Raw genomic sequence first — 25,440 nt, 5'->3', positions numbered from 1 at the left:
GCTTTTTAATAGAATAGGCAGAAGATGAGGCTGCACAAAGACCTATCTTTCGTAGCTTTAGTTTTGTAATGAGACCACAGCAACTACCTTTTGTCATGAGTAAAAAAAGTGCTTTCTTTGAACATAAGTGCTAGTAGTTGCATAATATGAAACTTACTGATGCATATAATGGTAGCATTGGGCCATCTGAGCACAATGTACGCTTTAAAATTAATCTCTGCACAGATCAGCAAGCACATGCAGATTCTCCCATGTTGACAAGAGTAGCACACTTCTTTAGGAGAAGCCAAACTTTCAAAGCCTGGCAGCTGGACTTTGCAAGCTTGTTGTTCTGTTGTTAACTCTGTAGGCCTTAGGGAAGGGGTAATGGACAAGAAGATCCCATGAGGTCTGTCCCAGACCTACTTTACTTGGTTTCATGGTTCCTAACCAAGCAAGCAATAAGCAAAAGTGTTCTCTGAAATGAGCAGAGGGAAAGGGATGTGTATTAGTTATGCAAGATACTCTGTTCAGTTCAAAGCTATGTAGTCCATTCCAGAGTTCAGCAAAGAACAGGGGCACAGAGCCACTGGCACAAGGATGATGCTTGGAGGGACCCTGCAACCCCCAGTGACTCTGAATGTACTTTGGGGAAAACCACGAGACTGTAAGGAATTGATTTTGAGGGAGTGACTTTGGGCAGGACAAGACTGTTAGGGAGAACCTCTCCCTAAGAGACCTGAAATGAGCAGACCTTGCCAACATTGTTCACCAAAATCTCATTTATTTTCAGAAAGAAGTGGCATTTTACAGCAATAGCAAAACAACTCAACCCCTATTGTAAATACCAGGGATTTGAATCACACAATGGCAGAAACGAAATGTAATGGGTTTCCCTGTGGCTGACTTGTGTGCCGTGATCCTTTAGGAAGAGTAGGTCTGGGGGGAGAGGTCAAGCTCCCACTCAGGGCAAGGCCAGAACCACATCCAGGCATACTTTCTGGGGGCTTTGTACACTTGGGACTTGAAAGCCCCTGAGGTCTGAGATTCCTGTGCTTGCCTGTCCTCCCAGCAAGCAAAATTCCACTTACTATCTGCTTTCAGGACTGGGGCTGCCAGAGGTTAACCAAGCCTGGCTACAGACTGTAGCTGTATCTCACCTCTTTGCAGACCTTTTGGTGCTCCAGTTGTCATCTTCACCCATCCCTTGCAGTTTGCTGCGGGAGCTCTGGAGGTGTGGGTCGGACGGTCGGGACTGACGGAGACGAGAGATCTCTGAAGTCAGATCTTGGAACATGCGGTTTATTGCAAAGGGCGTGGGTACAGGGGCACTGCTTAGAGCTGCCAGACTCAGCTCGGAGCAGGCCCAGGAGAGCAAGAGAGTGAGCGGGTAAGTAAAGAGAGAGAGAGAGAGAGAGAGGAATGAGAGTGAAGAAGAAGTGATGAAGTCCTGGTTACAATACAATAAATCATCTTCTGTACTGAATATTCTAATTGTCACTAACCAATCTAATACAAGATACAAATCCTATAGCATTTACATACAGCCTATAAGAGTTCTTATATTACCATAGAGTGTTACATCTTAACTTCTAAAAACTACTCTTTGGACCTCTTCTGCTGAGCTAGTAGGGTCTGCTCTGACCCTTGGACCTGCCTGCAAGCAGAGGGTATTGTTCCATCAAGAGGGGATTACCTTCAGTCGGCCATACCATTGTTTTCCAGTTGTTCAGTAACTAAGACTTGATATTTCAAAAATGGCTTTCATTTCGATGTCGCTTATAGTTTTCATATTCCCAAAATCTTTTGTCAGGCAATCATATTTATAAGGCTTTCCTGTTTCATCTTCCTCAACAGCTTGCCTTGAAGAGACCTTTCTTACATATTTGGTGGTTTCAAGTAATAGCTCCACTTTTTTTTTTTCTTTTTTTTAAGGAAAAGGAAGGGCATATTTCTTTAGAATAAAATCTGTCCCCATCTTTTTGCAATCCATTGACTAGAACAATGCATTTCTGTGTTTTTCCCTTTGCCTTCTTCCAACAAATCAAGCAAGCCTTCATTTCACATTTTGAATGGAACCCAGATGATTCGTAGGCATTTTGTTATGCATTGTAGAATACTTGTACATTTATGAGCTCAGGTCAGAATTTTCCTCATGTCTAGAAGAATGAGATATCTTTCCCCATCAGCTTTCAGAGGCTTTCAGGCATACATGAAAAAGACCCTGAGTGACTTAGGTACCTCCTGAAAGTCATTCAGAGAGAGGACCTATGGCACTTTTAAAAATATAGCTTTCTTCAATGTGTTAAAAATCCCAGCTGCGACAGCTGTTGTGATAAGGCATTAAGTTGAACTCTGCCTTTTTGTAAAACAGGGTCGTTTTTCTCTGTCTTCTGGCAGATATGCAATCCAGAAAAACAAGTCATTAAAAGATTCATTTGTAAGGATAAACAGAATTGACAAATAAAGCTGGTTTTTGAAACTAGGCTAAAAAATATTTTTTTTCTTGAGAGGTGATGATAGATTTCAAAGCTCAGTCCATGCTACCTAATGCCTACAGCACAATTCCTCCCCCAATTAGCTGTTTGTAAGGCAGTGCCATCTTCCACTTGTCACATTATAGACTTTATTCAAATGAAGTACCTGAAAGAAAAACCTCCAACCTGTCCAGTACTACTAAGCAGAATTCTATTATGTAAATCTACTTCCATATTTTGGGAACAAATGATAGGCAGGACATGAAATGGAAAAATAAATTATACGCACACGAGTAAAAGATCATTCAGGCAATGTACTGAGGTATCATTAGGGCTGATGAATCACTATTATCATTATAAAAATAACATATAATGCTTCAAATCCTGCATCGTGGTTGACTTCTTTGCTGATGAATATTTATGCAGTTTCTTTTGTTTCTTTGTGTGTCTAACAGATGCCAAGCTAAGTTCAATAGACAAATTGCATCTCTGTGAACTGTCACAGCCTTGTCCTTGTTTTCTCTAGCAAACTGAAGTTAAATAGCAAAATAGAATAAATAAACAGAGGTCAGAACCCCCATCTCCCGACAAGATTCAATCAACTGATAAATATTCTGTGGAAGAATTCAGTTCAGATCAAAGAAGGAATGAAATTTAAATCTTTATTTGAAATGAACCCTTGCGTATCTGAACTCTGAGAATCATAAGTTACCTAACCAATGTGTGTGTCATAACCTAATTAGTCACTCACCTCGACTAAATTTCTCTGTATTCCTTGTGTCTGTACTCCCTACCTCTAGTGCAGGATGAGAGAATTATTCGGGTTTACTAGCAAATAAGGCTTATAAACAAATAAAAAATTACAAAGAGGAAAACAAAGATGGCTAGATAATGGTGTTTGGAGACACAAAATCTGAGGTCAACATCATTTACAACCTTTTTCAATTGGCAGTAAATAAGTTCCATTAACTCAGTGTCTTAGCATAATCTTGTTTCCAAACAAACTTTTATTTTAACAGAGTAGTATTTATGGCAGGTGATTTTTTTTCTTTTTTCTTTATTTTTTTGGTGCCTCCAGATGAACAGTGCTATTGATTTGCTTTGCAAGCTTTCTGTAGAAGGTAGAATCAATGGAGCACTGTCACCCAAACAACTCTAAAGTAGAATTTATAGATTTGGGGAAATGACTTAATTGCAGGAATGATGCTTGCAGCTAAGCCTGCCCACTTATGCTTGCGCAACTACTGTGCATTATCCAAGTCCCAGGCATCAAATATATAATAGTACACACAAGTAACTGGAAAATAATGTAAATACTTCCAAATGTAATCACTTTTGTGAGGTATTACGCGGTACTTAACTGGTGCTCACACAGGGATACCACCTCTGAACTTTGTCCCTAATTGTGTCTAGAAAAGCCTTGAGTTTCTTGACATCTCCTAAGATGCACGAGGATTCCCACAGCTAACTTTGGCTATATGAAAGCAGAGTTTGCCATTTAAAAACCATACCAGGCAGAATTAGGTTAAGGATTTTCTCCTCCTTTGGTGCCAACCATTTCTTTCCATCTTCATGTGGAAAGTCTCTCCCTCCAAAAGCAGCACGTGGGCTTTGATTGTGATTCAAAGGGCTAAAGAGGTACATGCCTTCCAAGAAGCAAATAACTCAGCATCGCTTCACTAAGTGATACATTTGCAAAGATCATAGGTCTACTTTAATAAGTAGAAATTCACACAAAAGTTGATTCTCCCTTGTCAGCTGACTGTTGCAGTGCCTATCAGCACAAGTCCCGTGAGCCACTGTGATTACTTACAGCCCAACCTCTTCTCCAAGATCTTGTTGTCCCTCTGTTCCAGCTCCTTCAGGAGGTGAACTTGCTGATATTTTAAAATGACATGGCTGCAACCAAGCAGTGAGCATGTTTGAGGTGGGGACAGGGGGATTGTTTGTTTGTTTATTTTGTTTGGGGTTTTTTGACTTTTTTTGTTATGCCTAGTAATGCAACACTCTACATCTTTTGGGCAGCTTTGTCCAGGAAATTTTTTATATCTTCACAGAAATCATCACCTGCCATACCCACCTATACAGAAGGCACTGAGTCTTACTCTGAACACCTCCTACTTCTGTGCTTGGCTGCTGCCAGGATTTTTCCCAGTGATGCCTTTGCCAAGGGATCCAACAACGTGTAACACCACACCATTTGCTAGCACTTCCAGCTCCCGAAGACAACATTAGGTCTGGAATCAGAGGAGTGTTTTTATGGGGAAATCTTTTTACCCATCTGCATGATACTGTCTTTAGACAGTAGCTCTTCAGGTGGCAATGTAAAGTCGTTTGATTCACTTGCTTGACCAGTTTCTAATTGGATATAATGGAGCAATGCGAAATTGCTGTACGCACTCCCTCCAGCACTGCTCAATTATTCCTTACATCTCTGTGATGAGATCAGCAGGACAATTTCATACACACTGGGCTCTCCGTGCAGCTGACAGTCCCACCCAGCTAATGAGCCTTTACTGCTATTCCAGCACCATCACATTTTTATTCACTCCTCCTTAGATTTACACTTCATATTCCCCTCTGCAAGTGCCACATGAGCATATCAGCTTCTTAATGCAAAACAAATACATGAGCTGGCAGTGTGCATTACACATGTATACCTTTTGCTAAAAATCAGCTGTGCATTAAATGGGTTGTATTTCTATTTAAAACAGCCAGCATGGTCTGAACAGATACACTGTGAGCCGGTTGCCTAGGCAACAAAATTCCTCAAATTGGAGGGGTCTGTAACAGAAGATGTTTAGCTAGCTTTAATTTTGGGGCACGGTTTCTAAAAATCTTAATTGATTCCTTTCAAATGTATTTTTTCTAGTGAAAGCACTATGTTTCAAGCAACAACTAGGACATATTCATCTACTGTATCTCTGCTGCAAATTATAGCTATAAAGCATATAAAATAGAGACAAAGGTTAAAGGGTAACTTATTTCATGGTTTGGCAATTGTTTAGATGGTTGAGCCTTGCCTCTTGGCTACTACGTTTACTGAGTATTTGTTTATAGTCTTCATTCATACAAAGCATCAAAAATTATTTTTGTCAATTTGACTGCAACTGGGCTATCAGATGCCAACATTCTTGACCTTGTTTTTATTAAGTTCTGTATTTTCTACAATGTTTTCTGAAGTCTTCCTGCGGCATGCTTCTCTCGCCACATACCTCAGCACCATGGATAGCGGTTCTGCCTAATCCTGGAAATGGTGTTGGACCTATTATAGAGGTATTGCAGACATTTTTGTTTTGTTCCACTCTTTTTTTTTTTGGCTAAGTGGGACGGGCCTTTTCTTCTCAGTAGAGCATGACTGCAGTCTCTCTTAATAACCCCAGCCTCCCAGATGGATGTGGGCACAGGGTTGCATGCTAACAGGGCTTTGCAGCAAGGCTTTGGGACTCAGTGTTCCCACACTGGGGGCTGTGGATCCACGACAGGACAACTGTGCCACTCCCAGGGCTTGAATCAGTGTCTTAAGGGCTACATCACACTCTGCTGTGAAGGAGGACACTGCAGGGCATAGCTGTTTCATCAGTGTGAAGGTGGGGTGGCTGTACATCTGAGGGGATGCTGCAACATCATGTTGGAGAGAACCATTTCTAAGGTATTCCAGCATTGCTTTCCCAGAATTTCAGCACCCATAGCTGGAGGGAAAATCCAAAAATGCTTATCTCCCATTAGTCATTACTTAACTGATGAGGTATTCTAAAATAGTCAATGTAAAATAGTCATTTCTGTTGTTCTTACAGCATCAGAGGCCTCTGAAAAGCCAAGCAGGTCCTGGCAGCATAGGCACGTCCTGCAGGTCTGTGGCAGCTGACAAATTACTTTCAGAGGAGACTGTGCGTGCAAAGTTGTCCCCACTCAGGATCTCTTGGGAACCAGGTTTCCGGCTTTCCAGGGACTTTGAAAGGAATTAAGATTAATAGGAAGTGAGCATTCAGATTTCTTAAGAAGTTTCAAAAGCAAAAGGCTTAATGTCTCTGTAGGTAATTTTTTCCAAAGCGCTTGAGAGATTTGAAAGCACAAGACTCCCTGCAAGGCAGCAGGACTGCACTCCTCAATCCTTTTAGGGAGAGGATTGTGGGCTGCTTACCCAAAGACAGGTAGAAAATATCTCTCTGAACAAAAGGTTGAGAATTCTCCACCTGGATTATACTGATCTGCGCTTATAGCAAATGTAGGACTGGGAATCAATCACACATAAGTTACTTCTGCTGTCTGGATTTAGGTGGTTCTTAGTCCTTGTCTGGAGCTGTGGTTTAAGGGGAGGCGTATGCAGTTTTGTGAATTTTAACTTTGGGAGGAAAGACTTTGGTGTGCATCTGGTTTGGAGAGCAGAAACCTTGCACAGATTATGGTGATATTGCTTTTGTTTTCCCTTCTCCTCCAAAATTAAATCTATTGTGTCTCCCAAATTAATACTGACTTCCCCACTGTAGATTGAAATTTCTCAGCACTTTCTTTCTAGAACAGATATTTTTGCTTTTCAGCACTGTTTTCCACAGATGTTTTTAAAAACCTTTGGTGAGTGCATCTTGAATGCAACACATGGAAACAGTCATGTGCACTCGTGCTTGTGTATTCACAAAATAGAAATTAAACTGATTTGAGGAAATATGGTGAAAACAACCTGTCAATGTAATAAAGTTCCAGTGCAAAATGCAAGCAGCAAAATGTTTTCTGCTCAACTGAGGTTGGCTCATCCTCTTCTTGCTAAGAACCCTTTTGCTCCCTCTCCTGAGGGCAAGAGCTTTCTCACTTTCATTAGGCTTCTCTAAAAATTCAGCCAGCATTTTTTGTTGTTCTCTGCAGATAAATTTTGGCCTTTTAAAGCTCAGTCTCGCTGTATGATTATGAAAGTACTACCAAATATTATGTTTCTGGTTTTTTATTCTTAATTGTCCATCAATTTTTAGTACCTAAAAATCCCAGTGGTTTAGACAAGAGAGAGATGTCAGATTCAGCTTCGGGAAACTGCCGTGATAGCAGCTTGTCACTAGGACCTCTCAAAAGTGACTCAAAATAAGATACTTTGTTACTAAGTCTTCTTTTGCATGTAGCTCTGGACATTTATTGTGATGGGTTCAGCTTAGACAGATGTGTTAACAGGTCCTGTCTTGTACTTACAGTAAACAGGACAGATGGAAAAATGTGCAACTAATTGTTAGTGGGGTAATGATTTCCTCATACTTTGACAGAGTGTGTTAATTAAGTTGTGATCCTGTGGGTTGTTTAACTAATTCTGCTTGGAAAAGGTAGTCACACATCAGAATGGTAGAGACCCATACCATGCTACTCAGGATTAAAAAGAAAAATTCTGTTTTAGGTTGATACAAAATAAAGACAAAATATAAAGTCTTAGTCAACTAAGATATTTTAGAGCAAATTTTCTCTTTTTTATTATTATTATTCTTCTTTCTATTATTATCTCTTTGGTGTTTGACTGAGGTTTTAAGATGTTTTAAAAATGAAAAGGAATATTTGGAAATGAACAGTCATTTGGAATTGAATGACAGAAGTATTTGTTTAAAGAAAACAAAACAGAACAAAACAACAACCAAAAAAAAAATCAAACAGAAACCCAGCAAAAACAACCAAAAAAAAACCAACCCAACATACCAATTTGAGATGTCTAGGTTGTTACCCACCTGTACCTTGTTCCTTCCCTGGACATTCACTGACGTGAGAAGGAGTAAAGACAAACTGAAAGGTTCTTTTTCCAAAAAAAATATACTGTAGTATTACCAGATCACCTATTCTTTTCTCCCAAAGCATTCTTTGATACAAAAAAAATGGTTTGCTTTGTGCTTATCTAGGAGCATGTGACATTCTTCTGAATTGCAGGTGAGCTCACAGAAGACTACAGATCTTCTGCTATCAGCATAAAACAGCTTTCGAGTTAGCTCTGCACTGGAATAGCTGAAATCCTCTTCAAATGAAGGCAGTGGCAGCACAGTCCTTTATGAGAAAAACAAACAAACTGAAACCAATCTGTGGGGGCATTTATGAAATCACATAGCCAGAGTTCATGTATAGAGTATTTTAAGTCAGTAAAATCTGCTTGTGGGAAATACATTTGGGAGCAAAAGTATACTTAGGATTTCTCAGCATCATTTTACTGTGCTTTAATTTTCAAGTTAAATTTAGAATAGCTTAAAACTTTTTCTGAAATGTGGTAGGGCACAGAATCTAATAACTGGAGAATGTCAGAAAAACTAAGACTAGAGGCAAGAAACACATACAGGTGACTTCTGAACCCTTGCTCCTTCCATGGTTTTTCTTACCCAGTATGATACATGCTTATTTGCTCTTAATATCAGTGGAAGTGGAAAGCGCTAATGGTGTTTGTTTCTTACTTTTAATTTCTTTGTCTTAGGTGAGAGGAACCCACAGCATCTGCTGGGGTTCAGTGTAATCCTCCTCCATCTCATCCCCATGCTGGCTGAAGTGCAGACCCAGACATCTCTGCACACAAAAGGCCCAAACCAGGTCACCTCTTCCAACTTCATTTCTAGTGTCTGCTGCCACTGGTTTGACAGAGTGCCTCTCTTTTTGACCCTGACACTGAAAACATGCCTTTACAAAATCCCAGTGGTGTGCTTGGTACCCTCCAGAGCAGTTAAGGAAGTGCAGTGATGGAAGTCAGAGCTTCTATAGACTGCTCCTCCTTTTGCAGTAAGCTTTCCCCACTCCTTTTTCCACAACCCAATCGTCCAACAGACTGAAGACCTGCCAACAGTTCATACTTACTCCCAGAAAACACCTTTCCCTTCATATCTCTAGAGGACTAAGACATTTCTTGAGAGTTTTTAAAAAGATGCCTGTAAGCTGGTGGCCTGCAGTGGTCCCAGCACAGTACAAAAAGGAAACAAGATGTTTCTCCTGCAGATTTGGTGACTTTGAGGGAATATGAAGTCCCCAGTACCAAGAAGTTTTGTGAATCCTTGCAGGAATGACTTCAATTATCTGCAAAGTCACCTGCAGAGGGTCTTAGAAATCATGTCTTATGTTAAGTATTTATCCTGTAGGGATTGCTTGAGAAGGAGCCACTTCACAAACTTTATGGCCAGCATAAATTTAGACCTGGCTGACAAGAGAAGGGTCTCTTCAACCTCCTCGTGTAGCCAGCTCAGAAAAATTTTTTCTGTTCACCTGAACGGGAAAAATACCTTTGAAGCCCATTTATACCAAGGGAAAGAGCTGTATTTCAGGCAGGTAAATCACAGTTAATGTTCTTTGAGGGATTCTGTACTGGGAAGCCTTACTGAAGGCAGCTGAATCTGGGAATATTTGCAGTATTGATCTGTTTTCTGAAGAGTCAAACACACTTCTTGATTTTCAGGAATTTTCAGATGTTTCTTCTGTATTTCTTTGAGTTACCTGAGTCCTGTAAGGGCTTAGGTCACTCCATCCTGCTCACCAGGATAGGGCACAGGGTTTTATGACCTTGCATGCCCTAGTGGCATCTGTTATCTTTCTTTGTTATATTTTTTGCTTTCTTTCCTCATTTCTATGGCAACTTTTGAAAATGTCCCCTCTATTATGCAGTTCAGCATAACTTGATAAAAAAAAACCCTGTTAAATTTTCAACAGGGTCAGATGTCAGGCTTTTTAGAACGAGATTGAAAATTTGGCTGGCAATGCTCATCTTGGCAAAATAGGAGGAAAAAATTCCTCTGTTGGGAAGCTTTTTCTAAAATGTGCAATACATCCTGTGATTGTGGGTGATACGTTTCTGCACTGTATCCCCAGGATGAAGTAAAAGTAGGGTGAAAACAGCAGAAAAAAATCAGCCACCAGTCTGGACTCCCTGTATCGCTTTAGGCAATTGCATGCACTTCTGTCATTGTGCTGCTCCACGGGTTTCTCTCCAGGAGCAAGGCACTCTAGGGCTCTTGTCCTCCTGGTGACACAACAAAGGGACAGTTTAGAGGGAGGCTTTGGTTCTCATCTTGCTTTATTTAATGAGAAGACTCCAGAGCTCCTGAGCTGCCCTCACCCTTGCTTACTACTACCACCTGAATCGTGCATAGAAAAGTGCAGTGGTAAAAGACAATATCCACAGGGCCCATGTCATGCTCATCTGTTCCCCAGCACTTAATGATATCTGTGGTAAGCCACCCACACTGTCACTGCACAGCTGTGAATGACAGTATTTTAGCAAAGGTCGTGTAAAAATTGCTGGTGTGCTAGTCGGTTCTTCTCCAACACTTTAAGAGAAGCTGAAATTGCCAGACACTATATTCAAGAGCTGGACTCTTCAGTGTAGGACTAAAATATTGATGGGAGGTCTTCCAAAAGTCTGGTCTGACTAGTTTTGCCTCTCAGGAAATGACTTTGTATTTGCAGTGAGGAAAGAATGAAAGAAGCCCTTCCTGTACACCAAGCCTGCAAATGAGATCAAAGGGGGCTCAGAGATAAGAGCTTAACAGGAATTTGGGGAAGAGCAAATAGCAGTTGTTTTTAAAAATTCAGATATGTAGAATGAAGATCAGCAGTTTCAGAAGATACCATGTTTATCACTAATATTTTGTTTTTGTCTTCTGCCCTAGGAAATGACAGTGTTCTAAATGATGGGCAGGCCAACAAACACACCTTGAAACCAGTGGCTTCCCTCAGATGAGTGGAGGGACACACGTGTGCATTGTTTACACCTCCTAGTACTGAGAGGTGAGTGATGGGCCAAGATCTAGACCATGCCTCCCCAGGGGTGGGAGCTGAGGTCTGTGTCTGGGGCATTCCTAGCAAGACACAGCAACACGTGCCCCCAGCTGTGAGCTGTGAGAAGCACTGGGGTAGGTGATGCCTTTGCACCTGTGACGGAATTCGGAGCGAGATGGAAATGTGGGAGGCGTTATTTCAAAGCAGTCCCTCCCTCTGTTGCTTTGAGGAAAGCAGAGCAGCTGTCAGGAGGAATATCCCTATTCCATATGGCTGTTCCCTGTAAATATAGCACTGTAAACAAAGACCTGCCTGGGAATTAATCCCAGGGGGGCTAAAAATACATGGGCATGGTTTTGCTGACTCTTCGACCACTCAGAGAAGTGACTAATAGAGGCTGGATTATCTGTTTTAAAGAGATTCATTTATATTTTGTGTTAAAGTACTCATATTTGTATAAAAAAATAAACCTCATTTGCCCCCCCCTCTTTTCAAATCACAACCATATTCTGCTGTTTCTAGAGGAAGTTTGTGGTTTTTTCAGTGCTTTGAAATTAATTTTATATTCAAGTAACCTCTTCCTCAGTTAGGAACTCTTGAATTTTTGAAAACCATAGGGAACTCAAGGCTGTTGGCAAGTCCATTTCTTCAAAATGGTCTCATGGTGCAGATTTGAAAGCATTTAGGACCTGTTTTGATAATCCCTCTACTGAGCTACATTATAATTTTGGATTCTGAAATACTTCCCTGACTCTGGCCTAAATCACTTCAAAAGCAGAATTTAGACACTTAAATCATGAAATGAAAAAAATTCTGCCAGTAAAGCATAAGTCCTTCTGAGAGTACAACTCAATGTCTTTCGCAGCAAGTCAATAGAACCCGCATGTCAGACAAGAAAGCAAGTTTTGCTAACAAGAAAATCCCCTCAACTTTGAGAATTAAACTGCCATGATACCCTACAAGTCATATGCTCATTGTAGCAGCCTGTCATCAAAGTTCAACACCTTGTTCAGGTCTCTCACACCGGAAAACAGTTGCCTTTGTAAACCAGAAGACACAGAGGCATCCCTCCAGAAAGAGCAAATCATGACAAATTCCTTCTGTGTCATTTCTCACACAGCAAAGTCAAGGAAGGGTTTTAAAGTGGTGCACAAAAACAGAAGCAAAAATAATTGGTGTAGACAAGTGAGATGACCTACCTAATTACACAGTAAATTGGTAATGCCTGTGTATGTACACATGGGAGAGTAGGGAGAGTAGTCAAAAATATATCCTGACTTGTATTCTTCAACATGAGAGTGTGGCGTTTCGGGTTTTTTTTGCAGAAGGGGAAACCACAGAGTTGGACTACTACAAACACCTTACCTTGTGATTCTGCATATGCCCTGCACTGGGTAATACCTAGAAATGGTTTAGACATTCATTTTGCCTAAACCTGGATGCCCACTGTCACAGGGCTGGAAGATAGGAAATACAACCTGTGGGAGGCAACCACGTCTTTCTGGAGAGGTAGCCCACTGCCTGTCTGGGCAGGAACTTTTCTGTCTTTGGTCTGTAGTCTGCTTAAGGGGTTAGCTCATAGAACCATACAATATGCTGAGTTTGAAGGGGCCCATCAGGATCATCAAGTCCAACCCCTGACCCTGCTCAGGACCATCCCCAAGAATCACACCATGTGACTGAGAACATTGTCCAAACGCTTCTTGAACTCTGTCAGGCTTGGTGCTGTGAGCACTTCCCTGTTCCAGTGCCCAAACACCCTATGGGTGAAAAATCTTTTCCTAATACCCAACCTAAACCACCCCCAACACAACTTCAGGCCATTCTCCCGGGTCTTGTCACTGGTCACCACAGAGAAGTGATCAGTCCCTGCCCCTCCTTTTCCCCTCATGAGGGAGCTGTAATCATCAATGGGGTTTATCAGCACCTGCAATTACATGGCCCCCTTTTACCTCAGAGACAGTGCAAGTAATTCAAGATGTGCACCAATCCTAACTGTGCTGTGAGCCAGGTCCTCACTTCTGTTCTGCATGGGGTGACTCTCCTTTGTTTCACCAGTTGATTGGGTGTGATTATCTTTTTATTGTGGCAGGCACCTCACTGCAGAACAGCTTTCTAAGCTGGGAGGACTTCCCAGTAGCATGTTCCATTTTGGGGCTTAGGATCACCTCTTCACTTGTTTCTGCCCCATCTTCCTTTGTTTGGGAGAGGTCCTTTGTTCTAAAGGCTGTGATAAAGGCTTGTGGATGTTATATTTTTGTTGTCTCTGCTGTAGCAGACAGAGGTCCCATTTCTTCTTCTCACAGAGAGAGTAGAGAATATTGATATTCCTGGATTTTCCTTGAAGCTCCAGTAAGCTTTCAGCAGGTGTGGCTCCCAGGCAAACTACTCTCTGCTTCCCTCTTGGCTGCCAAGATCCTTATTCTACAGCCTTCCAGTCCACTTGGTATGCTCCCAGTGAACGTGTTTGTAGGGCTGTAATTAGCATCTCTTCACCAGCCTCTTGCCTCACTGCTGCTTCCTAGAGCATTTTGGTGGGGCACAGTTTTTCAGAGACTTTTATCTTCTTTGGCAGTGCAAGAGGCACTAAAAAAATTCAGGTTTCCTAGGTTTTGAAGAATGACATCAGTAACTTTGGAGATCTTTGTTATGACAAGATATCTACTGAGATTTTGGGGGGAGGGGAGGAATAGCTAAGCCTAATAACAGTAAACATTTAAGAGATAAGGTTCTGATTAGCTCCTTGAGTTATTCTTTGGGGGTATTATTGTAAGGTATTAAGAATAAGAAAAGAAATCTTGCTGGTGGTTTGGCCCAAAAAAGATCTACTATGAAGACAGGGTGATGGATGTGTCTCAAAGAATGAATATAAAACACTTGCATGTATTTGATAGCGTGAATAGATAGAATTTCAACTACTTCTTGAAGCTGAAATACCTATGCTAAATACGCTTGAAAGTAGGTAGAATCTGACTGAATACAGCCCAAGTGAGAGGAGTACTGGAAAGTCCATGTGATGAACAGGAGTTTCAGCCAAAATATCTTAGTCTTAATACTTCATACATTTTAACCTGAACTCTAGTTTTAGTTTTTTGAGATCCTCAAAGCGAAATATGGGAAGAGGTCACCATGAAGTTATCTGCAGTTTGACAGGCAGTATCTATGTCCACCACTCCATCTGCTGAACCTTCCTAGGAAGCTGATGTTCATCTTCAGGCTTCAGTTAATGGGTATCTTTTACCAAGAAAGAAACCTGGATCAGTAGCAGTCATGGGGCTGCCAAAAAAAATGGAATTCAAAAATGTTGACAGTTGCTCTAATAACCAACAGCCTGTTTTGAAATATTCTTGACACTTCCTTTTCAAATAAACTTGAGAAGCATTTTTATATGCAAAAGTCTTCAGGAAGTTTTCCTGACCCTGGGAGTTTGAAGATTGTCCTTTGTATGCAGAAAGATGAAGGGTGCTCCTGAGAAAAGAGCCTGTAGAAATTCTCATTTTTAGTACTTTGATTATATCCAAAATAGGCATTTTGCAGGTGAAGGTTTTTTTGTTTTGTTTTCATTGGTTTTGTTGCAGTTTCCTTACAGTTCATCCGCACTCCTAAAAGAAATTTGTTGAGACTCAGACAGGAGGAAGTCCTTCTTCATTTCATGTTTGTCAGGGCTACTGGGTAATCTTGGCCCTGGCAGGAGAAATCTTGAATTATGTGGGATTTTTGGTCAGCATCAGGCCTTCCTTTGAGTTTCTGGGCTGCTGTGGATTCAGTGTATCCAATACTCTTTAAGCGGAAGGTTTTGATTTAGTGTTTTCTAACCTGTAACCTGTGCCAACCATACTCAGGTTCCTCCAACTATATCATTCCGGCTTTAGGCTTACAAACCAGACCTGAACACTTGCTGTTAAAGGGATCTTTGTAGATTGAAAGTCAAGTACTCAGACTTTTGAAAAGCATCCTAGTTTCATCAGGCCCTGCTCAACCTCCCTATTGTTTTCTCTCACCCACAAGGCTAATCTTGCAGACTGGAGGGAGAGTGCTTTATCAGAAGAGAAGTCGAAGCAGTAATTGGTTGTTAAGCTTTGTGCAGGTGCCTTGCTGGGGAGTACTTACTGGCTACCTAAGTGACTATTAGCTACTTGGGTATCTTTTAAGTTCTGTTTGCTGCCTAGCACAAGGGTCTAAACTCATAATGCCAGCCCAGATGTGGAAAAAAGGGCAGTCCTTACAGGAAGGACAGCAGGTGCAGCCTTCAGTACCTGTCAGCGCAAGGTGTTGAGACCCCGAGGGGAGCGGCGCAGGTCAGAGCCCAGCACAGCTCATCAGTGGGAATGTGCCTAACACGGCACGCTCTGACAACACCCAGCCTTGCTGCCCACCCACTAACCTGCTCCTGCCCACCACTGGCATGGAAGCTCACACTGTGCTCACACAGTAGCCAGGATGCAGAAACACAGCCATCGACACATACTTCACAGCTGGCCGATGTTACTCACAGTTTACAGCAGGCTACAAGGCCACAGGCAACAGCTGTGGAGCTGAGAGGCCTGAACAAGTCGTGTTGTTGGGAAGTTACCATGCCTTGTTGCTGACAGACTGCACAGACCAACGCTTTGGTGCAGTGGATAACCCAGAGTAACTTGTTTTATCCCCGAGGGTACAGTGCTGGCTGTTCGCCTTCTGTTCACAGATTCCCACAGGTTCAGTCACTGGTGGAGTCTCTTCTCTACCCACACAGGGTACGGCGTGGGTGGCAACTTCAAACAGATCCTACTGCAAAGATGACACGCTACATATTTTAGCCACTATCTAGCTCAAAGGATGGGAAAAAAACAGCCAGCATACTGAAAAGGAATAGAATAATTTCATATTTGTACAATCTCCTTGTTAGTCATTTCATAACACATTCCCATAAAGTTACATGCCCACATACTACACATTTAGGTTTTTTGACATCTCTAATTGAGGAATCTCTTCTGTCTGCCAAGTATTGCTTTTAATCTGTTTTTACCTACTCCTTTTACCTATTTAAGGACCATTAATTTCTGTAATATTTTTCTGAAAGCCATGAAAGTATAGTTCTCACATCTGAAGTTGCAAAGACAGCTTAATGATAGCAAATTATACTTTACCAGATTGCATGTGGGAAACATTTGGTCTTAATTGAATTACTTGTTTCTTCCAAATCAAGTATCATTTGCTAGTACCTATAATTATATCTAGAGAAACTTATATACATTCTTTACAATTTGTGCATAAATATACTTATGATCAGGTCATTTTCATCATATTTAACAGTGGGCAAAAAACAGTTTCTCTTTTGTGGACTCTGAGACACCCTTGAATTTACACCTTATTTTCTTCTTTCCTATAACTTCAGTCATGGTCATGAACTAAGTGTTGTGCTTTTTCTTCCTCATATAAATATGTAATTGAAATAGTTAAATTAGGCAGCAAGTACCTCTTAGTACTTTAGTGGGGGAATGAACTACTTGCTCTCCTGTGATATTTATGGAAGACATTTAAAAATAACATGAAACTGGTGTTAATGACTACCTTACCTACCCAGCCTAGAACATCTTCCTCCACAGGAGCTGGATGTTAACAGCATAGTCACTAGTGGGTTATTTATTTTATTCAGTTTATTAGATATTATTCTCAAAAAACTGTTCACCAGCTTGTTATTTCGTGGTTTCATCTCGTCTATAACAACAAAGAGATAACATTTATGCTTTTAAGTTGTAGTTGCTACATTTAGACTCAGATTTTTGCCATCTTTTTTCCTTCACAGGAAAGGTTTTAACCCAAGATTTACAATCTTGTGTAATAGTGTCAACCTCAAGAAACAGATGCAACAGTTAAGCCACAGTCATAGATGAGGTATGATTATCCTCTACTATTTCGTTGGTTTTGGCCAGGATAGAGTTTGTTTTCTTCATAGTACCTTATAAGCTTCAATAGCTTGTAAGGACTAGGTTCAGCTGCTTCTTTTCATATATTGTCTTGTAGAGTGTAATCCTCTGCAACAAACCAGAGAACCCCACCAAGGTTATGGAAAGTGCTCGGTTTTAGAGCATTCTCGTAGCAGTTGATGGAGACTTACTGAATCACTTTGTAAGACCATCTCTTCCTGAAATTTGAACTCTTTGTCGGTGTCTTCATTTGTTTCATGATTTGGGAAGCTGTTTTGTGGTGTTGGAGGGAGTTTCCCAATTAAAAATAGTATTAGTTTTTTGAACTTGCAGTCTTTTTCTACTTTTTAGCTGGGCTTCCTGGGCTGTTATCTGGTTCTCATTATTGTGATTAGCCTCTGCAGCAGGCCATCACTACTAATTAGAATTAGCAGAGGAGCTCTCGTATTCTACTTGCATATCCAGTTTCACCCTCTTAGTTATACCTGTAAAAAATGCTGTAGCAGTTCATTCTGTAGCTGAGTAATGATTTGATTGGCATTTGTCACACCTCCCTAAAGTTTCTATATTGTGTTGCACCAATATCTTACACTACCCAGCAGTCTTGGTTCAAGTCAACTTTTCAGTTTGCTAAATGCGAAACTGTAAACTGAACAGCTGAGAAGTAACAGAACTACTGCTATTCCTCGTTGCTTCGCTAATCTTATTAATTTTAATGGTACTGGAAAGTCCCACTGGTAAGGGCAACAGTACCTATAAAAATGAAACACACCACTCATATTCCTGCATATTTTGCATATATGCCTGATGGAGAGGCAAAAGGCTGAGCTGGGGAACTGCCAGTGCACTATGTGATCCTGCCTGGCTCCAACCACCTTCATGGGGGTGGGAATGCAGCTCCTGCTTGCTCTGGTGCCACAGGGCCTTTTGACATTGTTGTGAATAAATTGCTGCTATCACTTGATTATAAGTATCATAGTTTAATATTGAGTATACGTTTAATAATCAATTTACAAGTATTTAAATAATAATTAATTACTAATTTATAAATATTGTCTGATTATTAAACACTTAATAATTAGATAACAAGCACAGAAAATATTGTATAACATATAAACTTGAAGATACTGTCTGGCTGCTTCCTGAAAAAGTGCCTTCTTTTCCAGGGGTGGAGGAGCTGGTTCAGTCTTGGGTTCATCTGTGGTGAGTGAGGATAACTGGGCCAGTGACACTGCCCCCACAAATTGCCAAGCAGGAACCATGGATGTGCTAGGACACATCATTTCTACCCCTGAAAGGAGCTGGGGAGAGACTTGCCCAGGGTTCCCTGAGTCTCTGAGGAAGGAGCCAGGCTGCTTGTGCAGAGGACAATGCTGCTGCCTGCTCTGCTCCTGGCCAGGGACAGCCCCACCTGTCCTTAAGCTAATTAAAACTTCTGCTCATAGCAGTGTGGGTTTTGACAAGGTCATAAATCAGTCATTGTCCTAGGAATATGAACTGCCATAATTGTACATTTTCTAAATATGAACTAATGACTTAATGACTATTCCAGCTGTTGGACACACAATGAATAAAGACTTGGACACACAAAAACAGTGTGAAAAATGTCTTTTCCCCCGGAGACTCCTTCAGATGCTGAGTTCAGCCTGATTCATGCTGGTGTCTCAGACTTTGGGGACCAACATGACTGAACCCCCGCCTCAGACAGGGGTCTCTGTCACCTGCCCACCTCCTGCCTGCCTGGAACCCAACACCTTCCCTCCCGCTCCTGCCCCCCTCCTCAGAAGCAGATGAGTCAATCTCCGTTTCCAAGCCCAAACACACAGGACTTGGTCTCCACTCCAAACGCCAGCCCACCCCCAGGAACCCTTTTCCCAGCCCCAAACACACAAGCCTTTTTTTTATTTGTTTTAGAGCCCCCAAATCAACCTCCTCAGCCTGTTTTCAAGTCTGGATAACCCAAAACTTTGTCTCTATTTTCAAGCACGGAAAACACAGGACTAAGTCTCTGGGTCTGATGACTCTTGGTCTTGAGGCCCAAGGACACATGTCTTCCTTTGGAGCCCTAAACCCATGATTTGCCCTCCTTTCCTACAGTCAGATGAGCTGGGGTTTTGCAGCCCCAAAACAGCCCCTGCTGAGTCCATGCTTGGAAAACAGGATTTAAAAGAGGTGTCAGTGCCCTGGGCTGGACCAGCTAGTCTGGTTCCAGCCAGGTTGTTGCCTCCCCCATTCCAAGGGCTGCTCAGCTCAGTGGGTGCCACATAATGCCTTCGTATCTGGGAAGTGATGTTTCTGAGAGAAAAAATGGAGTAAAAGCAACCATAATGATCCATTTCCACATCGAGGGCAGACCAGAAGTTTTCCTCAGGGGCAAATATACTGACAGCAGCACTGGATCAGGCACTGAAGTTGTCAGAGCTGCTTGGGGAGCACATAGACATGTTGAGAACTGCAATTTCACTGGAGAGCACAGGGCTGGGTGCTCAAAAGTGAAAAATATTGAGCAAAGAGAAAGATCAAAACAAAGAGAAGCCCAGAGATCTCCCTAACATCATGTTCTCTTTTTCTATAGTCAGGTTTGTGCACTTGAGGGTGGATGTATGGAGGACACACACATTGTTATCTGCTTCTTTCAGTGTGCCTGAAGGACAGACACAAAGCCTCCTGCACTGCTTAGCTGGATCAAGTGCCAGGAAAAAAGGGAAGTCCCATGCACAGAAGCCAAGCCCCAGCCCCAGCCAGTGGTAAAGGAGGAATCCAGAGGTGAACAAAGGCCAGAGCCCTTCCAAGCTGGCAGACTATCACCCAGCCTAGCATTACAGCTGATAAAACTTAGTCTGGGCAGACTCCTTTCCCTGGAGTTGTCTGGGGGACTGCAGGGTTTCTGCAGCCACCAGCCTCTGCTCCCAGCTGCTGCCTCTCTCTTGCTTGCACGCATTTCTTGAGGAGAGGGATAGTTCTTTTGCAACACCGCAGTGTCACATCTGCCACCCTGCTGTGCTAGTGCTGTTACTTCGTAGACTGAATGGACATGGATTTAAACAAAACCCTTCCAATCACAATCAAAACGTTCCGTTTTCATCCCTCCTCCCCAATTCGGGGCAGTGACTAATTCTCTTGACTTTGGAAGATCTCCTCACTGACTGTTGTGTTTTGGGAAGCAAAGATGTCTTGGGAGCTGGCTGTCTCTCCCAGAACTGTTCAAGCAATATGTGAAAAGATACTCCAAAAAAGCCAGGGATTTTTGTCCAAACATGCTCTGATTTCACTGTTTCTCCCAGAGAGACCACCTGCTCTCAGGCAGCAAAGGGCAGCAGCCCTGCAGGGCTCTTGCAAGCCCTTAGACCCCTTAATCGTCCTGAGCTGGGTCCACCCACTGCTATTTAAGCTCCAGCTGAGGAGCACAATCTGATCTTGCTTCTCCTGCTTGGCTGCTTAGGGACCTGGGCTTCATCTTCGAGGCTGATGTATGTATGGGGTCTGCTTTTGGTTTGTTTCCAATCATGAGATTGTTTGGGGCTGGCCTGTAGCTTAGGTTCGGGTGTAAGCGCTGTAGGGTGCTGTTGTCGGGTTGCAGCCATGCAAGGTTCTGTGACGCTTCCTGCACCCGAAAACTTCTGATGGATTGAGGTTTGAAGGAGATGGGCATGCTGTAGATAACTGCAGGTCAAGTCTCTGCTTCCCTAACAGCTGTGAAGTGTCCAATGCCAACAGTTTCTTAGCTCTTGGGCTTGGCTCAAGATGTCATTTGGGTGTACAAATAACCATATTTGCATTCTCACGGGTGCAGGCAAGGGCTTGGGTGTGCTGCACCCTGGAGAGCATGGGTGGCTGCCCTGGGCTCTGTGAGAGTCAGCCTGGGATGTCTCAACTGTGAGAGATTCAGTCCTAGTCTGTACCAGGCCTTAAAGGCTCTTTCCTTGAGTTAAGCAGCTAGTTTCAGAAGCCGAGCTGTGCAGAATGGACTTGTGAGCCTGAGGTGTTTTTGGGTTAACATATACCTGTCTGTGTATCTTGACTGTACATGTCCCATACAGCAATCCACATAAGGCTCTGAAATTGGGTGCTCCATCATCTCCATACACTCTCAGGGCAGCACTGATATTCATGAGCTCACTTAGTGTTGTTAGGGCACAAGTTTTGCAAATAAGAAAACATGAGGGGAAAGGCATCTAAATCCTTTAGCTGCATGAGAGATGAAGCCTCTGTACTCACAGTAAAGGGAATGTGTCTTCTGTCATCCTTTAAGTGGCCAAACCAACAGTCCTGTTGTGTATTTGATGAACTGGAGAAAGACTTAGGTTTATTCTTCTTCCTCTGGTTTCTACACCTCTCCAGATGGTGAAGACTTCCTTCCACCAAGAACAGGTCACAGACTTCATGACCACTGCCCCTCATAACGTTGTGTGCTGGACCAACAGGTGTATGAGAACAGGATGATCACCTTTCTGGTGGAATGCAGACGTGAAATACTGCAGGAGATAAGAGGCCCTTTTATTGCTAATGTGGGATAGCCTGGCCACTGTTGTCACAGCGTTTGCCTTGTCAACTTGTGGGCAATATTCTTTGGTGAAACTGTTCCTCTGACCTCAGGTGTGTTAAACTGGCAAGGTAATGTAAATTAGCCTTAATTTGTCCTTTCCAGCGGCCCAGGAGTCAAATTCTCCTTTTGGGAATTTCTGCAATTTCTAGCATGGAAAGTCTTCTTATGGGAGCAGCTGGGATTTTTGGTAGCTTTGATCAAGTTTGGAAAGGTCTGTGTGGCACAACCAGCAAACCTCATCTCAGTGTGTGGTACTTCAATTCGTCAGCTGGGAAAAAGGGCTTTTTATGAGCATGCAGTGCTCACTTCTGTGCCTGATCTTTCTCTGTCCCATAGAATGTTATGTGAGGAGAAGGTAAAAGTACAGATCTCAAAAAATGTCCTGTGTGACCTATATTTCCCTGTCCCTTTGCTGAGGCTGTGGAATATCATAGCTGCTGAAGCTTTGGGGCAGTCAAACTTTGGAAGGTGCAACCTGTCTGCCGACCAAAAGCTGTATTATTTATTCCACAATTAAAACAGGACATGTGTTTCAGATGACACAAACAGGGAGCTTTTGACAGCAGCAAAGCTTGATTCAGAAAAGACAATCCCTTCATTTTACAAATGGCTGTCCTAACTTTCACTGGAGGATTTAATATCAAGCAAAGGCTCCTGCAAAACCTTTAAGGTGGCCTATAATGAACACCAAAATTGTAGTTCTATTGTTGAAAATAACTTCATCGGTTAAGAGGTCTATTTTTTGCTTGACTTCCCAACTGCCACTTTGTTCTTAAAACCTGAACGGAAGTCCTCCTTCCAAGAAGAGATCTTAGAGACCAAAAGGTGCATTTATGTATTTATGAAGGTAGTGCTTAGCATGAGCTATGTTTTCAGAGTTTTGAAACAAGGGTGAGAAGTACACTGTCTTACTTGCTGTGCATTAGTCTTGCAGTCTTAAAATCCAAAACAAGTTGGGATTTTGAAGCTGTTTCATAACTGGAAGGGACCATGGTTGGAAGAATCAACTGATGTGTATGACAATCTGGCAGGAGACCTCTTGCTTTAAGCCAGGCCGGTTTCCTGCCTGCATTGCTGAGAGCTGTTGTGTGAAGTTTCATGGGTTGCTTGTGCTGACAGCTGAGCTTGATCCCAGGATGTGCTGTTGCCAAAGTCTGTGGAGACACTGGCTGCACTGTCCCTCCTGTGAGTGAGAAACAGTGTCATGCTAAAGATCTGAACAGACATGGACAGTGAGGTGGTAAAGGAACAGCTGTTGAGGCTAAAGGAAGAAATGTTATTACTGATGCTTTTTAGCATTAATAATACCCCAATCCAGTTATGTCTCATACATACCTGGAAGTAAGGTGCCAAATGCCCACATTATCCTGGAGTGAGGGAGGCATCAAGGGTGTAGGTTTGGAAGAGTTGAACAGGCATTTGCTTTATGTTACGCTGTTCACTGGTTCCTGGCTGTCTGGCCTGCCTGCAGAATACTTTCTTGTCTGCAAAAATGCAATATTAAACTCTGAGTGGACAACTGAGTGTAATTTATAGTGTTTTCACATCCCTTTAGTTTTAGGTTCGCATAAAATGTCTTGTTTATTTTCCTGATTATTCATTTCAACTGTACATATGATTAAAAATAATGGATGTTATTAATTTTTATCATTAGTACTATCATTACGCCTACTCATATCCTTTGATATTATTGCAAAAATTATCTTTAATAGTTTTAATAGGAGCTATTCCCCAGGCTAATGAGGATATAAATCAAAGTATTAAACAGGGTAGAAAGTAAAGTTTTGGACTCTATTCTGAAATTGAACCCCCTCTGTGCAGTGGTTGCCTTCAGCTTTTGCTGAGAAGAATATTTATATATGTCTCTTCCATGTACTTGCATGAGATGGGGCTCAAATTCAGCTGACATCAATTAGTCAGTCTGTGGCAGCAGGGAGAAATATTCAAAGGCAGGAGAAGGAGCAGCAAGGATGTTGCTGCACTCTGTTCTTGCAGAGGTCAGGAGGTCTTATGCCACTGCCTGTAACAAGGCAGGGCACACTGAGTACTCCAGGGAACCCCACCTGAAGGATTTCAGCAAGTACAGGGTGAGAACCAAGTAGATACCCGTCATTAAAATCCATAGGAGCATGCAATAGAATTCTCTGTTTAATTACTGGGATTCCATCTGTTAAAGATGAGACACGGCAAAAAGGAATAAATAATCTCTCTGGTAGTCTTCCAAAGGATGTCTTCTAAACATGGGAAACCATCTCTGCCCTCTTATTGTCCTCTGTTGCTTTGCTGTTTGTTGCAGAGTGCAGCCTAGCAAGGATGTGGTGCTGGCAAGGGATCAGAAAGTCAGACTGGCTTCCTGTGCTTTTTTTGTTTTATTGGGTGTTTCATCCATTAATTTTTGCAAGGCTTTTTTTTTTTTTTTTTCAGTAAATATTGAACTAAAGTTCACTTTGTACAGCACAACACTCTTGCCAATATGAGCAAAAGCAGTATAGCAGATAATACTTTGGCATGTTCTCTGTGTTTCTAAAATTTTCTCTTAAGACTTGAGTTCCCTGCTTTAAGAGGATTGCAGACTATTTGCTACGGAGCCTGCTAATAAAAGGTTTTCAGATATCTGGTTTAAACTAATTCTTGGTAGTCTTGTCACAATTTTGGGGTCCAAGGGCATTTCTGCACTTCATGGGGGAATCTGTTAATGCATTGAATGAAGCTGCTAGAAAGCAAAAGCCAAAAAGTGCAAAGAAAACAGAGTTGTGCCACCCAGCCTATTGCTGGCTGAACACTGAGCAATTGTGGGCTTTAGGGACTTCGATACAATTCTGCTGGTGGCATCTCTGAGGTGCTGGTTTTCTCCTCCATTCTGTGGTGAACCCCTTCCCCAGGAAGACAGCAGTGATGAGAGGAGTGAAAGGTTGTAGAAGGGTAAAAATTTGTATGACCCTTGCCCTAAATAATTGCTAGGTAGAAGATGGCAGCTAACTGGACTTCAGTCTGATTCAGAACACATCCTCATAGTTTCTTGCTCCTAGACTTTGAGGACAATTTGTTCCTCAGCAATTTAGGTACCAGTCTTTAGACAGATAACAGAAAACAGCCTAAGACTGGTGAACTGGAGCTGGATCCCATCTAGAATGGCTACCCAGCAGTGCTGGGAGGCAAGAGGCTGTTTCAGGAAGGTAGACCAGAGCTGTGACTTGGCTAGGGTCGTGTTGCAAGCCTGCAGCAGTCATTTTGAACCTGGGTCCGTGGTGTCCTGAGGCAGAATGGGAAGTGCCCCTTGGTCCCTTCAGTCTGCCACTCCTTGTATTGCTCCATGATAAGTGCTCCCCTTTGCATTGGGATAAGGCACTTGGGGGAGAAATTCTTTCAGATTTGCTTGGCTTCAGTAATGGGCTCTAATCAAAGCAGGCTTAAAAAACTTATTTTTAATGTTACACAGCACTTCTGTGTTGTTGGCGGCACTTTTTTTTGCGAGAAGAGATGAAAACTATAGAAGGAAATGGGGGGAATTACAGATGCATTTTCACTTTGCCCTTAGTAAATGAGGTCTTCAGTGTCAGTCATCTTTCAAACTGCTTGACTGTATATAATCGTGTGTGTCTGACTGGGAGCATCTCCTTTTGAATAGCAACAGCTCCCTCTGTCTGCTTCGAGTAAACTGTGGGCTCTTGCACTTCAACAGATGATGCCATTTTCTTGTTCCCCACCCAGAGAAATTCCTGCTCTCTAGGTATGATCGCAGCTTAAGTAGATTAAATTTGAGGACGTTTTAGACTTTCTCTGTATATTTTTAGGAGCGGCTGTAAACTTTTTGCTG

At 42.2% G+C, this 25,440-nt stretch overlaps 1 long non-coding RNA gene across 2 annotated transcripts in view; it reads left to right on the top strand.

Annotated features, from left to right (window-relative positions):
- Positions 1-21,568, top strand: part of LOC121675044 — a 50,277-nt gene extending 28,709 nt beyond the window's left edge. The window contains exons 3-6 of one of the 2 annotated variants that reach the window (XR_006019948.1): positions 11,060-11,177; positions 16,957-17,045; positions 18,244-18,280; positions 21,419-21,568. This is a non-coding gene — a long non-coding RNA (uncharacterized LOC121675044). Of the gene's footprint in view, positions 1-11,059; positions 11,178-16,956; positions 17,046-18,243; positions 18,665-21,418 lie in introns of those variants that run through there. The other variant, XR_006019947.1, reaches the window with a different exon arrangement.
- The last annotated feature ends 3,872 nt before the right edge of the window (positions 21,569-25,440 follow it).

The sequence above is a fragment of the Corvus kubaryi genome, unplaced genomic scaffold, assembly GCF_017639235.1.
Source record: "Corvus kubaryi isolate FWS band 111438036 unplaced genomic scaffold, C.kubaryi_AGA036_p1.0 71, whole genome shotgun sequence".
Lineage (NCBI taxonomy): Eukaryota > Metazoa > Chordata > Aves > Passeriformes > Corvidae > Corvus > Corvus kubaryi.
The sequence above is the reverse complement of the archived record's forward strand: the minus strand, read 5'-3'. Positions and strand labels throughout refer to the sequence as shown.